This window comes from Adiantum capillus-veneris, chromosome 23 (assembly GCF_014529385.1).
Source record: "Adiantum capillus-veneris isolate H3 chromosome 23, ASM1452938v2, whole genome shotgun sequence".
Lineage (NCBI taxonomy): Eukaryota > Viridiplantae > Streptophyta > Polypodiopsida > Polypodiales > Pteridaceae > Adiantum > Adiantum capillus-veneris.
The window spans coordinates 4,567,984-4,585,060 of NC_140953.1; positions in this window are offsets into that span (position 1 = coordinate 4,567,984).

A 17,077-nucleotide genomic window follows, 5' to 3' on the forward strand; every position below is an offset into this window, starting at 1 on the left:
GTGAAATATCACTTCATTAGGGAAGTACTTGAAGACAAGCAGATACAACTGTTGAAGATCCACACCAAGGACAATCCTGCTGATCTACTCACAAAAGGACTTCCAAGAGAGGGCTTTGTGCATTGTCGTGAGTTATTGGGCATTAGATAGATGGAAGCCATGTATATCTTTGTACATTTATGTTCATAGATTTACAGTTACTTAAAGTGCCACATTGGACTTTAAGTGGGAGGTTGTTGGGATTAAAGCCCAAGTGGCCTCTTATACGGATATGGCCGGCCGCCCGCCTAACTCACTTATCACTAACTCTTTGTATATACTCACATATACTTTTGTGGATAATAAGGTTTTGGGAGATAACCCTTCAAACGGATTCTCTGCGTACTGTGTAAGGTCTCTGTGTATCTTTGTGTGTGTATGAGTCGATCCACGCTCCGCTCCGCAACTTCTTTGTCCTCCTTGGCCCATGGTGAAATCAGCAAGCCTAACATAGCCCGGTTTTGAGCAGGTCGAAGCCGCCCGCCTCTCGAGTCACGCAAGCGGCCATTCCCGTGTCCTCTCGGCCATGAGAAGCCCCACCTTGGAGAACTCGTCATCAAGCTTCCCATGACCTAATCGAGAGAGAGAGAGAGAGAGAGAGAGAGAGAGAGAGAGAGAGAGAGCACATGCAGCACCTTGCCTTCCTCCCTCCTCCATAGCTCTCCCCTTTCCTGACTTTGATACCAGTGAAAGGCCTAGGAGACTGTGATACAGGATCCACCACCCTACCACACTATGTATAGATCGGCTCCTAGCCCTAGCCATAATATGGATCCCCAGTCCACACTGGTCCAATCCGAGCCCCTAGCTCAGGTCCCTAACCCCCTAGGATTAGGATCCTTGTCCTTACAGTGTCTATGTTAAATTACTTCATTTTTCCAAAGAGAAGAATGCCCCCTACTGAAATTACGTTGTTGTGCCGTGGCACGTGCATAGTGGAAACGGAAGCTAAGCCCTACAATATTATGGATTTTATGTGTATAACTTAAGTGTGCATAAGTATATGCATTTTCTATTTAGCTTGCAAAAGGCTAGTCAAAGTCTGATGTGTCACTCTTGTTGGGAATGGGCTTCGATCCCGGGCTTCTTTGTGAACCTCTTCTTGGAGCCATGATGAAATGAGCCTATAAAACATACCTCCTATCTACTAGGCATCCTAGGTGGCATATGACATGTGTAGCATGGCCAAAAGTGGCCTTAGTCATAGTATACCCCATGAGGTGTCATTCTACACATAGTAGGTGCACTTTGGAGTGATTATGGACCTAGAAAAATCCCTTAGAAAAGTGGTTACGAGTTTGTTTGATGTCATCCATGACGTATGCCAAGCTCTTTCTCATTTTTTTATGAAGCTACTTTATGCACATGTTCCCACCATAGCTCAAAAACTCTTGGAGGCTTAACCCTTGACATGTGGCAGCAAGGAGAAGATATTTGGAGAACGATCTAGAAGAACCTCTAGGTATTTCTTGAAGAGAAAGATCTAGAAACATTGAAGATAATTTTAAGATATTTTGAAAAGAGAGATACGTGTCACACAAATCCCTTGGATATTTCTAAGAAAATATCTTCTTCAAGGGGCAACTTCACCTATAAATAGAGCCTCTTGCCCCTCACTTGGGCATCAAGAAAACCATCAAGCAATCAAGCGCTCAAGCAATCCCCACAATCAAGCCACTCTATCAAGCCATCACCCAACCTCCTAGCCATCGCCTTGAGTGAAACTTTCTCTCAATTTCAGCCCAACACATCTTGATCTTGCTACTTCATGCATCAAGCCTTCTATCTCCTCACTTGTAATACTCATACACTCTATGTAACCTTCTTTCATCAATAAAGACGCATTGTTGGTGGCTCGCAAATGGTGTTGGGTAATACTACTCATCTTCTACTTCATCAAGCTGGCTACAAGACCACAAAGTCTTGAGGTGTGCTTCACTTCTTTGGCTTGAGCTTTTGTGGGTCTTTGTGTATTGGTTGTCTCTCTTATTTCTTTCCTCCATTGTTTGACAGCTTTCTAAACTTTCTTAGATGAATAATCCCAATGGTGTAACCTTCAACCCTTTCACTTTGTGCAAAATATTAGGAGTAATGTTTGTATTAGCCATAAAATCCACTTACAACAGAGAATTGTGTTACTCTTTGGGCCGGAAAAACTGCGAAAAAATCTTCTTTCTCCACGTCCTCTTATTTTGCCACTACTAGACTACTCTAATTCTTTTCATGTGCACATATTTATTCTCCTCTAGGAGTTGAGTCTTGCTTTCTTAATATTACTATGAACCAAGAAGACTTGTACACAAGACTCACTCCTATCATTATGCAAAACATCTACATCTTTGTAAGCACTAAGTTACAGTTTCAAAGAACCATTTGTAGTCTATTTGGAGCACAACGACTTGCTGCTATAAAGGCATCAGTGAACCCTTTCATCTTACTTTTGATTAGATATGATCAAAGAATTGAGGTTTTCATCTTTTTTTTGTTTTGAGGCTTTCACGTGTGCGTATGTGTGTGTCTGTGTGTAAGATTCCAATGGCTACACACAATGTATTTGGTACAAACACTAAGCTTGCTTAAGTGAAAGCCTTCACAGTCTCCCCCACAAACCCTCACAGTTAGAGGCCTGACGCCTTCCTGGAAAGATTGCCAACTATTTGACACACTTTTTGGTGAACCCGATGTGAAGTTTGTCAGGGTGAGTTAGTGGACATCTGCAAGTTACTTCAACCATGCATGATCATCATCCGCAGCAGCAAGGTATGCCTTTTGATCCCGCTACAATGCAAATGTTTCAAGCACTTGCCTTGTTTATGCAACAATAGCATGCTACAAAAAGACGAAAAGTGTCAGCAACCAAAGCTATTCAAGCAGTGGTGCACAAAATGGATCAGTTTAATGGGAAAGATGTGACAAAGTATCTTCGTGGCTATGTAAAGGAGATGGAGTTTCATCGTGTGCCAGAAGATGAGATGCTCCAAAGCTTTGATCTTGTTGTGACTCCCCTGATTAGAGAGCATGTGAGAGGAATCAAGAATGAGCATGGAAGAAATTGGGAAGAGTTCAAGCTAGTGATGAAGGAGGAGTATTTCATGGAGGACTCTGAGAGAGTAACAAAGAGAACTTTCCTGGAGTGGGTAGCCAAGCCGAAGGAGGGGCTCTCTCCAATAGAGCTACTTAGGGAGTTTGAACGATGATATGCTCAACTCACAAGGACAGAGAAGGCCACACTCGACTCATAAAAGACAGAGCTCTTCTTACAAGCAACAAGAAAGGAGCTCCAGGAGCAATTGGAGCTACTTCTTGAGGACAAAGATGGTGAGCAGGGACTGAAGACAGATTGGAACAAAGTTGAAGCTGTTGTTTCATTACTTGCCAAGCACCAAAGGAGATGGGATAAGATGGTTGTTGGTAGTGCACCATCTACCTCCACAGCTTCTGAAAAGATGGTAAAGCCTTCTTCCTTTATACTTCCAAAAGTTGATGATGCTGTAATAGATGATCTTGTGCAAGGTATGAGGGATTTAAAAGTAAAACTCACAAAGCTTGAAGAGAAGGGGCAACCATTGGCACCATCTTCAAGGCAAAAACAACAACCTAAAGAAGTTTTGTTCATAGATGCATATGGTACACGTCCTACCAAATAGAATCCGCGAGCAGGAAGGAGCATTCTAATATCACCTTCTGAGGGAGATGCATGGCTTTTTTAATAGAGAACCAGAAAGTCCAAATTCTGCTAGATACAGTGGGGCCCACTGGTTTGATTCTCCACATGGAGGTAATCAAGTCTCATAGTGATAGGTTGATCGAAGCTTTGTATTCCTGTAGACAGCAATTAGGAATGTGCCTCTTTAGAAGACATGCCCCAAAAATCCTCACTTTCTAAGACTCTGACTATCCATTTTCTTGCCATTTTCTCTACCATCTACTCCAAGTTCAAAATATCAAGACCACCTCTTGTTCTATTCGTACAACATTTTTTACAGGCAACCTTGGATATTTTACCAGAATCAGTTGTCCCATCCCAGAAAAATCTTCTAGCCATAAAAATGACCTGCACAAGTTGAGATTTGGAGGGTTTCCAACATGAAAGAAAGTAAATCAGGGTAGGCAATAGGTAATGATTCAAAACAAAAGTTCTAGAAAATAGCTTAGGCTAGTTAGAGTGCCACATGAAAAACAAAATGATAATTTTATCCATAACCCAATCCCATCTTTGGAATCCCATTGGGATGCCCAAAAACCTAAATGTTTGTGCATCTGGTATCACCTCACAACCTGCAGCAGCAACAATAGTAGGAATAATTTATTGCAAGATTTGAATCCAATTTTTTAATGATTTATTTTGGAACCACTAGCTAGACAAAAATTGTTAAGGTATTCCATAAAGGCATTAGTTGATTCCTTATCTACATTGAGAAGAGCATTTGTATCATCTGCAAACATTTGTAGGCACAAATATTTTGGTAAACCGGTGACCTTGATACTTTTCAGCTGTTAGGAAATAAGACGTAGCTAAATAGATAATTGAGTAGATTACTTAATGGAGAGAGACAGATTTATATACACGAGATTATAGAGTAGAGAGAGAGAGAGAGAGAGAGAGAGAGAGAGAGAGAGAGAGAGAGAGTACACACGATATACGTGGCTCACCCAATGTGGGCTACGTCCACGGGAAAGCAGCCACTCAATGGCTTTAGTACTTCAAAACAAAAAGTAGTTTACAAAGGGATTATACCCTTAATGGAGCTCCCGCCTTGCTTCACTCTCACCACCTCACACTCACGTTGTTGCATCAACTTCACACTATGAAATGTGTGTAGAAATGGCCTCCTTTTATAGGCCAAAAGGGCTGCCCTCTCTTATGAGAGACAGCCATGTGTAGCCGCCCTGGTGCGAATAAGTCCAAATCGGACCCTCCAATCCGCCCATGTGTGGCCGCCCTTGAGAAGAAGTCCGCTTTTGAATTCGGCCACCGGCCATTGAATTCGGCTACCGGCCACCGGCCATTGACTTCTGACCACCGGCCACCGGCCATTGACTTCCGACTACCGGCCATCGGCCATTGACTACCGGCCACCGGCCAACCGACCGATTGTTTTCCGGCCGCCGTCCGGCCACAATATTCCGGCGAAAAAGAATATTCCGGCGAAAAAAGAATATTCCGGCGAAAAAGAATATTCCGGCCTTTAAAGTTGCCCCTGATTCTTGTCCGTGAAAATTTTGGTTTCCGATGAGTGATTTTCCTTCACGCACGATGGCTTCTCCTCATAATGGGGGCCTTACAAATGTGCGCTTTTACCACTGAAAATTACAAGGGTAAATCAGGTTCCATACTTAACAATCTCCCACTTGGAGACTGAACTCCAAACCAAACCTGTGACTGCTTTCCATTCTGGCTTCTTATCCTTGAATGCCGATTGAAGATGAGCAAAAGCTCAACTTCTCCTTGTTGACCACCTTTGTAAACATGTCTACAGGATTTTCACTTGTATGCACCTTTCCTAGCTTTAGTTGTCCCTCTTCCAAAAGAGTGCGTATGAAGTGATATCTCACCTCAATGTGCTTTGTCCTTGAATGAAAGGCTGAGTTCTTCGCAAGATGGATAGCGCTTTGGCTATCACTGTACAAGACACAATTGTCTTGTTTGAATCCAAGCTCTTCTAAGAATCTGTGAAGCCACAGAATTTCTTTGCTTGCCTCCGTCATTGCTACATACTCTGCTTCCGTGGTAGAAAGTGAAACCACTTTCTGCAGCTTTGAAGCCCAGCTTACTGCTGTGCCTCCAACCGTGAACACATAGCCAGTAGTGCTCCTTCGAGTATCTTTGTCACCTACCATATCTGCATCAGCATACCCTTCTAGAAAAATATCAGTTCCTTCAAAATACAAAACATTTGTTGTTGTCCCTTTTAGATACCTAAGTATCCACTTCACAGCTTGCCAATGCTCTTTACCTGGGTTGTCCATGAACCTACTCACAACTCCCACTGCATGTGCAATGTCTGGCCTTGTCCAGACCATAGCATACATTAGAGAACCTACAGCAGCAGCATATGGAACTTTAGACATATAGGCTATCTCCTCTTGTGTCTTTGGACACATATCCTTTACAGTTAGTTTAAAATGACCAGCCAAAGGTGTAGAAACTGGTTTTGCATTTTGCATTGCAAACCTTTCTAGTACCTTCTTGATGTAATCTTCTTGAGATAGCTTTATTGTCTTCTTCGTCCTATGCCTTGATATTTTCATACCAAGTATCCTCTTTGCAGCACCTAAATCTTTCATTGAAAAAGATTTGGACAGCTCCTCTTTTAGGTCTTTGATGTCCTGCATGTTAGCACTTGCAATCAACATGTCATCAACATACAACATTAGGATGATGAATTTCCCATCTCCCAAATTCTTCCTGTAGACGCAGTGATCCGAGTTGCATCTTGTGAATCCATGATCCAACATCCATCGATCAAACTTCAAGTACCATTGTCTTGATGCTTGCTTTAAACCATACAAGCTCTTCTTTAATCTGCAAACCATTTTCTCCTTACCTTTTACTTCATACCCCTTTGGTTGAAGCATGTAGATTTCCTCCTCTAAGTCACCGTGAGGGAATGCTATATTTACACCCATTTGCTCGAGATTTAGATCATGAGCAGCCACAAGGCTTAAGACAAGCCTAATTGAGTTCATTTTTACAACACGAGAAAATATTTCATTGAAGTCAATATCTTTCTTTTGAGAAAAACCTTTTACCACAAGCCTAGACTTGTACCTTTTCTTCCCACCTTCTTCTTCCTTTAGCTTGTACACCCATTTGTTTTGAAGTGCCCGCTTACCTTTAGGCAACTCAACCAACTCCCATGTTTGGTTGCAATGTAGTGAGTCCATCTCCACTTGCATGCTCTTCGTCCATTCTTCTTTGGATTCATGTTGCATAGCTTCTTCATATGATTCCGGCTCTCCAGAATCTGAGATCAAGAGATGGTTGAAGGAAGGAACAAACCTTTCTGGAGGTCTACTTGCTCTTGTAGATCTTCGGGGAATAGGTTGAGGCTCCTCATTTGGTTGACGTTGTTGCACATTGTCACCGTTTGCAGTCCTTGAGTCTTCACCGTCCTCAAGCTCCATGTACTCATCACCTGTTTCTTTTGTTTGTTTTCTTTCCAAGTAATCTTTGTACATATTTTGTTCGTTAAAAATTACATCCCTACTCCTTAAGATTTTACCATCTTCAGGATTCCATAAGCGATACCCAAAGTCTCCTTCTCCATAGCCAATGAAGAAACACTTTTTGGACTTTGCATCTAACTTTGATCTTAGGCTTCTATCTATGTGCATGAAAGCCTCACACCCAAACACTTTGAGAAATGCATAATTCACCGGTTTACCTGTCCATGCCTCTTCTGGAACTCCCCCATCCAATGCCGTTGAGGGTGACCGATTGATTAAGTACACAGACGTACTTACAGCTTCTACCCAAAGCTCAAGCGGTAGGCCTGCATGTAGCCGCATGCTTCGTGCTCGTTCCATGATTGTCTTGTTCATCCTTTCCGAAATCCCATTTTGTTGAGGTGTCCTTGGGGTTGTCCTTTGCCTCCGAATGCCATTGCTAGCACAAAATCTTTCAAAAGCTTGGCTGCAATATTCGCCTCCATTGTCGGATCTGAGGCATTTAACCTTGGTACCTGTTTCATTCTCCACAAAGGCTTTCCACCTTTGAAATATGGAAAATACATCGGATTTATTCTTCATGACATAAACCCATGTTTTTCTAGTCGCATCATCTATGAATGTTACATAGTACAATGAGCCACCAAGTGATGGTGTACTTGCAGGACCCCAAACATCAGAATGAACCAACTCAAGTTTTTTATTTTTTCTTTCATTTCCTGATTTTTGAAATTTTGCCCTCTTTTGTTTACCATAAACGCAATCTTCACAGAACTCTAAGTCCACTTCTTTCAAACCTGGTAGAAGCTTCTTTGTTTGAAGGATTTACATTCCTTTGGCACTCATATGCCCAAGTCGGTAGTGCCACACCGCACTGTCAACTTCTGTAGTTGCTGCACAAGCTGAAGGTTGCGTGCTAACAGTACACAAGTAAAGTGTACCAACTTTTTCACCCTTGGCAACCACCAAAGATCCCTTTGAGATCTTCCACCGTTTGTTTCCGAATGCAATGTTGTGACCTTCATTGTCCAATTGTCCTGTAGAGATCAAATTTTTGCGAAGAGAAGGAACATGCCTAACATCTTTAAGCTTCCATTCATTTCCGTTAGTAGTTTTGACAGAAACTGTACCTTTGCCGACAATCTCACAAGCTTCATCATCTCCCAAGTATACATACCCAAAATTACCTTTGGTGTAGTCTTGGAAATGTTGCTTGTGTGGTGTCGCATGGAATGAAGCCCCGGAATCTACTATCCAGGAATTAGACACATTGTCTTATGAGAGAATTAGAGCATCTTGCTCTACTTTACCTGCCACATTGGCCTCCGATGTTGGCTTGTTGTCTTGAGACTCTGTCTCCTTCTTCTTCTTGGACCAGCAATCCTTCTTGACGTGGCCCTTCTTGCCGTAGTTCCAACATTCAAGAACTGACTTTGTGCGTGACTTGCTCCGCCTTGAGCGATCACGACCCTTTTGGTTTTTGAACCTCTCCTTAAGCCTTCCTCTTGTTTCCACTGATAGTGCAGCATTTGATGATTCTCCTGTGCTTCTCCTTCGCATTTCCTCGCTTAGGAGAACACCCACAACATCATCAAACTTAAGAGTATTTGTGCCAGAGATAGAATTACTTACAGCCATCACAAGGCTGTCCCAACTATCCGGTAGAGATGATAGTATAAGGAGAGCTCGCACTTCATCATCGAAATTGATTTTCACTGATCAAAGTTGACTTATGTTTGTGTTAAAGTCATTTAGGTGTTCTGCAACTAAACCATTCTCTGCCATCTTTAGATTGAACAAGCGCTTCATAAGAAATACCTTATTGGATGCCGATGGTTTCTCGTAGAAGTCGTCAAGTGACTTCATCAAGTCCTCCGTGGTCTTCATCTCCGAAACATTGAAGGCCACCGTTGACGCCAAGCTTAACCGGATTGTTCCCAGTGCCTTTCGATCAAGGACAATCCATGCTTCATCTGCCATTGTTGCGGGCTTCTTCGCAAGACCGCCTAGTGGCAAATAGATGTCCTTCTGGTAGAGATAGTCTTCAATCTGCATCTTCCAATGTTGGTAGTTTTTGCCGTTGAACTTCTCAATCTTGAGCTTCCCTTCCTCCGCCATAACTCCCACTCAATTCAAGGAATCCTTTCCTTGAGATAATTTAGCTACGAGCAAACCTTGCTATGATACCAGTTGTTAGGAAATAAGACGTAGCTAAATAGATAATTGAGTAGATTACTTAATGGAGAGAGATAGATTTATGTACACGAGATTATAGAGTAGAGAGAGAGAGAGAGAGAGTACACACGATATACGTGGTTCACCCAATGTGGGCTACGTCCACGGGAAATCAGCCACTCAATGGCTTTAGTACTTCAAAACAAAAAGTAGTTTACAAAGGGATTATACCTTTAATGGAGCTCCCGCCTTGCTTCACTCTCACCACCTCACACTCACCTTGTTGCATCAACTTCACACTATGAAATGTGTGTAGAAATGGCCTCCTTTTATAGGCCAAAAGGGCTGCCCTCTCTTATGAGAGACAGCCATGTGTAGCCGCCCTTGTGCGAATAAGTCCAAATCGGACCCTCCAATCTGCCGATGTGTGGCCGCCCTTGAGAAGAAGTCCGCTTTTGAATTCGGCCACCGGCCATTGAATTCGGCTACCGGCCACCGGCCATTGACTTCTGACCACCGGCCACCGGCCATTGACTTCCGACCACCGGCCATCGGCCATTGACTACCGGCCACCGGCCAACCGACCGGTTGTTTTTCGGCCGCCGTCCGGCCACAATATTCCGGCGAAAAAAAAAAGTCTCGGGGGCCTCCGCCCCCGAGGCCTTTAAAGTTGCCCCTAATTCTTTTCCATGAAAATTTTGGTTTCCGATGAGTGATTTTCCTTCACGCACGATGGCTTCTCCTCATAATGGGGGACTTACAAATGTGCGCTTTTACCACTGAAAATTACAAGGGTAAATCAGGATCCATACTTAACATCAGCGTGCCTTCATACATTTTTTGTTGACCAACCACCCAAGAGCATCAGAGGCTATAGAAAACAAAAATTGGGCGAGAGGGCAACCTTGTCTGATAGATCTCATTAAGGATATTAGATCGGCTAATTCTTCATTGACACAGATTCTAGCAAAGGCAATACCAAAAAGCACATGGACATACTTGATAAATCGTGTGCCCAAACCCATGTCATACATGTATTGCAAATGGATTCCCACTCCATCCTATCATAGGCTTTGTCAAAATCTACTTTGAAGAAAAAACAAATCATGACCATTTTTGCAGCAAGTTCCATGCCTTCCCACAAAGAAATGATTGCATCAAGAATAAATCTTCCTTTAATAAAACCTTTTTTCTCTTTAAGGATAAACTCAGACATAAGAGAGCTAAGTGACAGGGCAAAAACTTTGTAGTTGGAAGTTAGACATGTAATGGGTCTCCAATTACTGAGATCCTCCCTGCTAATTTTTGTGAATAACTTTTACTAGTACTTGGAGACTCGTGACCCAAGAAAATCCAGAAGTTGTCAAGTTTGATTCATTATGCACATTGTTGTTGCAAGAGTCACTTTCCAAAGAAAACAAGACCAGACAATGTGCAGTTGAACATACCTTTATTGCCGCTCAAAGAAAAGGTAGTAACAACAATGTAGCCACTTCTCATGGTTTTTTTGCAAGTGGTAAATCACTTGTTCCTAATGCTTTTTTTGACAATAGTTCATCTAGAAATTCATGTGATAAGGGCACAAAGAATATGTGTTGCAATTATCACTTGATCAAGTAGTGTCCTAAGTTGAAGGCTAAAAAGACTAAGAAGAAAGAGGTTGGTTCCACTATAAATCTAGCTATTGTTGAGTCTTCTGTGAAAGGAGACTATGATGTTGATGTTGATGTAGAATGGGATTTTAGTGCAGAGTGCACTTATGATCCTACTGTCCATGATGCATGTTTGTTAGTTGCTGGCAAATGCTCATGTGTGGTACTTTGATAGTGGTGCTACAAAGCACGTTACCTCTCATTGTGACTTATTTATTTTCCCTCATGAGAATGCAGGAGCTTGTGCCAACAATGCCTCTTATCCGGTCAATGGAGTTGGAAAGATTGTGTGCTTACTGCTAAAAATGGAAGTTCTTTCATACTTGTTGATGCATTGTATGTACCTCGGATCAAGAAGTTTGTATCTGCAGTTTCTAAACTTGGTCTTGTCGAATTTGTGCCTGATAGATGTAAAATACATGATCTCAGTTCTGGTGAGGAAATTACTGCATCTGGTATTTTACGTCGTGGGCTGTATAAGCTCACTTTGTATGATAAGTGTGGGAAGAAGTTTACAAATGTAGTTGTAGATACTAAGGTTATGCCATATGCAAAACTTTGGCATGCACGTTTTGGACATCTGAATTTTTCCAGTTTGCTACTTTTGTAAAAATATGGTATGTTTGCTACTGAGGCGGTCCGGGGCGGGCAACAAGAAGAGTGGCCTCTAAGCACTCTTCTAGGTTCCCATGCTGCTCAATTGGGTTGGGGTTGGAAAAAAACAACAAACACACAAACCCGCAACCTAACCATACACAAATTTGGGGCACCACCTAGTTTTGGATGCGAACTAGGACGTGTAGAGAGAGAGAGAGAGAGAGAGAGAGAGAGAGAGAGAGAGAGAGAGAGAGAGAGAGAGAGAGAGAGAGAGAGAGAGAGAGAGAGATAATGCTCGGGATGCTTTGAAATGTATCGGCAGTGATCAAGCAAACACAATTATATATGTAAGAAAGAGAGAGAAGGGGGAGGGGGTGCTTGTTGCATTAATACCTTCTTACAAATCTGTCATGACCAATCAAAGTGAGATTAGTATTTGTTCAACATAGATTGAGTAAATTACACCACAAAACATCACAAAAAAAGCCACCCTAATCACTGTCTTACAGTACGTGGGATTTATGGTTAAATTGATGACAACACCCAGAGACAAGCTATCAAGAACTTTAAAAAAACACCAAGACACTTACACATCATTGTTGTCCATTACTTCACGTTGGAAGAGAGACAAAGTATCCAAGCTTAGTCCAAATCCACCCTCCTTGATTCAACAAATGTTGGGCTTACACTAGTAGGAGAAATGATAGATTTCCTACTCTCAATTGAATGATCACTCTCTCTTACAATGGCATAGAGTTCCCTTGCTAATCACCCCTAATACAACACATGCATATGCATAAGACAATGAGCTTCCACTCAAGAGCTCCTTCTAGAGAGGTTGAGCTTGGCTTCTCAAGCTATAGCATAGTGCTCTTGCTTATGGCTCCCCCCTTTTGTGCTAGCTACACCCTCCTTTTATAGCAATTTTGAGGTGTAGGGTTACTCCTCTAACCATGGTTGGGTTAGATTTTCAACACTTATCTAATTTCTTTTGCTTGTGTGCGCTCCTTGCCGCACTGTCGAAGCAAGGGACTTGCCAATACACCGTGTGCAAGCCACAAACGGCTCCAAGCACACAACAAGCCTAAACTAGCAAGCTCAAGAAAACAAAGGGTGTGTCACTCACCGCTCTACGCTCGCCTTCGTGGTGGATTCCTCGCCGCGATGAAGAAGAAGCTGCAGTCGTGCCGCGCTCAACCGCTTCGCCGCCGTCGTGCCTTCGTAATGCTCGATCGCACACACACTCTCCCTCTCTCTCTCTCTCACACACACACACACAAGGAGGTGAAGAAGAAGAAGATGGAGATGGAGCAAGAGCACTCTTCAATTGCACAAATGAGAGAATGAGTAAAAATTAGGTTTAGTTGGCTTTTATAGAAGCTCACCCCATTCACACTTGGGCGCCCATGCTTAACCAACTAATCCCTTGAATTTCCAAGTTAAAGTGCGCCTCTCATCGGCGATCACTCTACCTTTCCCTATTGGTCCGACAAGCCCGGTACCTGACTCTACCGAATACATAATACACGTCCGTCGTAGGTGATGGGGTGTCCGTGAGCCGTGAGGGTTAACATGCCCCCCTTCCTGATGTAGATTCCGTCCTCGGAAGCTATTGAGTTGAAGCTGGTTCGTCGAGGTGGAAGAGCATTTGAGATGAATGTCCTTAGCCTTCTTCAGTCACTGCAAAATCAAACAACATTGGCACAGTAATTGCATTCTCTTAAAAAGCATATGCAGTTTTAGGTAGACACATTGATTGGTAAAAGAATTTCAAACAATTTGTTAGCAATGAACATTAAATTGCAATGTAATCAAATGCATAAACAGATGTAAAGGTAGAAAATTAAACAAGTCTGGGGTCGCTAATTTGACGGTCGAAAGGCACTAGAGATCGAATATTAATACCATGGGTAAGCTTCTTAATTTTCTGTGGTCAATTAAGTTGTTTAATCGCGAGAGCCAAGTATTCATGTTCGAGGGCTGACTAGAGGCTATATCTAGAAAACTTTGTAGTTAAGCTACCATAAAAGGAATTTCTCATGAAATCATCACCTGACTGATTACTTTTTCTTTGACCCCCCAAAGTCTTTTCACATTGATTCAATTATGATGTGTGTGCTTATTTTGTATGCCTTGGGTTTTTTGATTTTCAAGGAAAAGCGCCCACACTGGGAACCTCTAGGGCTCTAGTACCATAGGCAATACATGTGAGTGAAGTACCAAATCAAGCTGAGATTTCTCTTCCAGCTTAAAATTTTACATTGTGGCACTTTGATTTTTTGCTTGTTCATTTTCAGCATTTAAATTTTGTAACTTTGGGGGGTCATATAACATTGTTACACTCCCCAGGCTCATCACATTAGTAAACTCCCTTTATAATACTTAAGCTAAAGGTCAATAGGGTTAAGCCCATTAGAAAGCCCTAGTACATTTCACACAATGCTGCCTAAATCGGATTAAGAACCTAAGTAACCATTTCTTATTAGGAAGGCATTCCCCATGGTATTAAGAGAAGATTTCTAATACCTATCTTGGTCAAACTAGCTTAGTCGGACTGCTTGATTTTTAAACCTAGACAAGTGATTATGACAAAACATTACATTGAATTAAATGTTTGATACTAAGCAAATGCACTGAATAGTATGCTACCAATCACAATCAAAGCAGACAATCATAGATGCAAAAAGATAAGGGCAATGCTAATGGACAAGAAACACCTGTTTGTGTTGATGGTCGCGCTTGATTTGAAGTGTGAACAAGAGAAAGGTTCCATGAAGGTCCAAATCCTATCAATAGCAACACGCTCCTGTACACACTATGAAATACAAACAATACCTCTAGGAGGAACATCAGTGGGAAAAGAGATCTTTGCTAATCACTCAACTCTAAAACAGAAACACTCCTATCGTACTAATCTTACCTACCCTCCATCACTCAAGTGATGAGGATCAAAGGTGTTTTATGGCATAGGTTTCTGTTTCACTGTACCAGATGTGACATGTGTAGGTCTGAGTCAATGTTTTGACTTTAATGTGCATACTCGTTTGCTAATTGCTCTTGCTCTTTATTTTTTGTTTTTGTGAGTATAAAGCTTTATATGTACATTCCCTAAGATTGGTGATTGAGAGGTCAGGGAAAAAGGTTGAGAGGGAAACAAATGAATGATGACTGTCAGCAAACACTCCCCCCTTCCTTGGGTAGATCATACCGTTTGAAATGAGCTTGTCACCCTTTGAAACCAATTGTTCTAGTTGGTAATAGGTGAGGATTTTTGCCAGTAATTTTCTATTACCCTAGGTGCCTCGTCAAGTTGCAAGGGTGGTAAGGTACTCTCCCATGATTTTATTTGCAACGTTGTTGTAGGTGGTGAACTTACCCCAGAAGGTGCAAACTCTTTCGTGCTTGGATGGATATGTACAGTGGTAGGTGGAGGTTGTGTCGAAGCTTCTATTTGCATATAGGAACTACATGAAGAGCAAGAAGCTTCATTTGATTTCCCTGTTCCTGAGCTAGGTGGAACAAATCGTTCTTTCTTTGGTACCCAAACTAGCTCTAGAACGGGTGTGTAACATTCCATGATTTTTTCCTTTCCGCGATTTTCAATTTGTTTTGGAGCCACAGGATTGGGTTTACATGGGCCAGGTGACAGGTAAGAGCACAATCTACGTTTTGGCACCCAGATTTGATCATTTCCTTGATAGTAGCCTTGGGCTTCCAATAGTCGTTTAGGGATCCATCGCAACATTTTCTTACTTTTCTTGGAGCGAGTGGTACGTTTCTTACAAGGCTTCTGTTTTTTAGCACTAGCTATGGTCGCTAAGGAAGCTTTAGGGACCCACTTGTATGTTTTCTTTGTTACCTTAGGATGAGTCTTGTCAGAAGCGATATGCATTGCTTGTAGCATATTTAAGGGTATAGGCATTTCATCCCCCTCAGGTGTTACCCAGGTCGTCCCCCTATTTCCCCAAGTGTCTATGGTTGATGCTAGGTGGACCCAATCCACATTGTCTGATTCAGTCATCCCCGGTAGGATATCCATATAAGGAGAATCTTGGCCAATGTCTGTATCCTTCTTACAAGTGTAACAATATTGTAGTGGGGCCGAGTGAACTGTGGTGTCAGAGCGATGATCAATAATGGTTTTACTCCCTAAGGGGTGTACCTTACCAGTCACCAAATCCACTCTAAGGACAGAGTCTTGGAATTGCAAATAGACATGATTTTTAGACCAATCATGAACCATTTGTGCTTCCCTCATGAATGGTCATCCTAAAATCATTTCATATGACATAAGGTGTTTAGAGAAATCCATTACAATGAACGTATGTCGAACCTTGTGTCCTAGAACTTTGATCTTAAGATCCTTGAGCATCCCCATAGGTTTGGCTATGGTACCATTTGCCATCTTTACCACAATGTTAGTAACACTGAGGCGGGGTTTTCCCATGGATTCCCAACAATCTTTTGTAACGATGCTAACTCCCGCACCACCATCAAGAATTCCCTTTATAGTTAATCCCTTGGTAGTGATGGGTAGGGTCGCATTAGACTCGTCGCCTTCAAAATACTGCCCTAATTCGTTAATGGTTACCTCGATCACAGACTCGTGTCCATCTAAGTCAAGTGATTGCACATGATTTTCCTCATCAATCATAATCGAGTCAGGCCTATTTGGTTGCGCAAACTACGGTAATCCCGTTCGTAGCTCTCCGTTAAGGAATGCTTGAAGTGCAAGGAATAACTCAGGATCTCCATACAGCTTTGCTATGATCGTGGTTCGGACCTCTGAAGACATGAAGTCCACTAGTTTGGCAACATTCATTGGCGTTTTGCAGGGTGTAGGTCCTTGACTAGGAACTGGTGAGGATGGAATCTCATATTCCTCAATGGGATCAGGTATTCCTTCGTTAAACATCCTTTCCAACAAGAAGGGTGTATGCTCACTTTCTGATGTCCTGTCCTCACTCCCTTCTTGGATGATACTAGATATGGCTAACGGTCTATGGTTCATGTGGGGTGGATGAACTTGCGTGGGAAACACTGTGTCATGAATTTTGACCTGCATGGGTTCTGGTTCTAGTTTCCTTTGAGTCTCCTCCACTAAACCTCTTAGATGTTTCACCTGCTCAATCTCGTCTACTGGGTTTGGGTACGTCCCAATCTTCTTTTTACGATTCTTCCCTTTTTGCCCCTGCGGTTTATCTTGGGGGTCTTGGATTGGATTTGGAAACACTTGTGGTGTTTTCAGAGGCTCTTTATGGTTTTCTCTTATTCGGTTTTCATTTGGTTCCATGTTATGGTTTTCTTTGTCAGTCTTTCCCTTTGTGGTATTGGTTCTAGTCTCCATTGTCTCGACTGAATCTGAATCATCCTCGAGGTCATTCATATACACGGGGTCATCTCCTGTTCCTATGTTTGTTTTGGAACTTGGCTTTGAATTTTCC